Raw genomic sequence first — 1,943 nt, forward strand, 5'->3', positions numbered from 1 at the left:
AAGAGCAATTTAGGTCACAAATGGAATTAACTCAGCTTTTAATTGTGGCAATTTACACGCCGGATATCATGAAAATAAAAAAAATTAAAAAATTAATCTACATGTCTTATCACGTAAGATTTCGTTAGTGGTATTTGACATTAGAGACTAATTATTCAGAGACGAAAAATTTAGAAGAAATAGTATTTTAAGAGAAATTTTAAAAAAACTAAAAACAAAATTCACTATATTTAGAGGCACCAAAAATTTATTTAACCACAAATTTTAAATATAAAAAAGCATTTTTTTAAAAAAATTGCTATTCCAGTGTGTATAATGGGAAGTAGCCAAACCCAAAACAAAAAATAATTCGCGCGATTAAACCCGCCAACCTCGAAAATCATACTAGTATATTTCTTGTCTCAAATCAAAGCTCAAACGAAATCACTATTGGCCACCTCAGCCACGTCATCGATCCATGCGAAATCTCACATTCCATCTAATCCGTCGATAAAAATAAATCGACCGTCCAAAACACCTTTCCAAAACCCATCAAACGGATCAACTCATTACCCTTGTGCTTTTTCAAAACAAAAGAAAACACATTAGCCCATAAATTTCGCTACCTATATAAACCATACACATAACCGTAACTTCCATAACTTCATCTCTCTTTCAACAACTCAATCTTCTTCTCACAGGTAAATCAATTTCTCCAATTTCAAATAATTTTGATAATTGTTCGATTAAATTCTGAATCTAATTTTTTATATAAATTTTTGTAGTTTTTTGTTGATTTGTTGTTAAGAATCAAGATGTCTGGACGTGGAAAGGGAGGAAAAGGTTTGGGAAAGGGAGGAGCGAAACGACACCGTAAGGTGCTCCGTGATAACATCCAAGGAATTACGAAACCTGCCATCAGGCGTTTGGCTCGTAGAGGTGGAGTGAAGCGTATCAGTGGTTTAATCTATGAAGAAACCAGAGGAGTTTTGAAGATCTTTTTGGAGAATGTGATTCGTGATGCTGTTACTTACACTGAGCACGCTAGGAGAAAGACTGTTACTGCTATGGATGTTGTTTATGCTTTGAAGAGGCAAGGAAGGACGCTTTATGGATTTGGGGGTTAGGGTTCTAGATTTGTTGTTGGTGTGTGTTGTTGGTGTTTTGGGGGTGGGAATTGGAAAAGTCTTGCTGTCAAGAAATTTTGGCATGGGATTTGGGTTGGATTGTAGGTGGTGTTTTTAGGTTAAAATTAGATGTATTCATCTTGTTTTGTGTATTATGTTTTAGGTAGTTTACTTTTCAGTGTCATTCTGTGATGTAACTACTTTTTTCAATGAAGAAGTGATTATGATTCAACTATGTTTTCAAGACTAGTATTTGCAGATTGTTTTTTGAATCTCTGCCCATTTTGTATTATGTTTTGGTGTTTTGGGTGATTTGTTGTTCAAAGGAATAAATTATTTGTGTTGTTACTGAATGTGCCAATGAGCGATTGTAAATCATCTGTCAAGAGTTTTTTGTTGTAATAGTATGACCTTGCAATTGATTGGAAGTTTGTTGATTGTGTACCATGTTTTGATTTGGTCATGGTATGGTTTCTTCAGCTAGCTAAGGAGGTGAATATGTAGAGGAGATTGTGGTACACTCGGATACTTCTGATGTGGTGGACTACAAGATTAAAATCATGTGTTTTGCAGCCATTCACCTTGGTATTATGGGCTGCTACTATGAAGCACAAACATGTTGAAAATTATAGAGCGTTATCGCAAGTGTGCGGTGCCATCTGATACATGCATGTCTTTCTTCAGAGATTATTTCCTTTCTTATTTTTTAGAGATTATTTTCTTTCATCGGAGGTGTTGGTGCTATTTGATACAGACATTCTGTCTTCAGAGGTGTGGTTGTCTTTCTTCATAGGTGTTCATAGGTGCCGGTGCTACTTAGGGCTGCCAAGATACATG

The 1,943-nt window shown here is 35.4% G+C and overlaps 1 long non-coding RNA gene across 1 annotated transcript; it reads left to right on the forward strand.

Annotated features, from left to right (window-relative positions):
• Positions 1-370: 370 nt before the first annotated feature.
• On the forward strand, positions 371-1,338 carry LOC127087111 (uncharacterized). Its single transcript, XR_007789784.1, has 2 exons — positions 371-680; positions 765-1,338. It is a non-coding gene; the product is annotated as an uncharacterized LOC127087111 (long non-coding RNA).
• Positions 1,339-1,943: the final 605 nt, after the last annotated feature.

Source organism: Lathyrus oleraceus, chromosome 5 (assembly GCF_024323335.1).
Source record: "Lathyrus oleraceus cultivar Zhongwan6 chromosome 5, CAAS_Psat_ZW6_1.0, whole genome shotgun sequence".
Taxonomy (NCBI): Eukaryota; Viridiplantae; Streptophyta; class Magnoliopsida; order Fabales; family Fabaceae; genus Lathyrus; species Lathyrus oleraceus.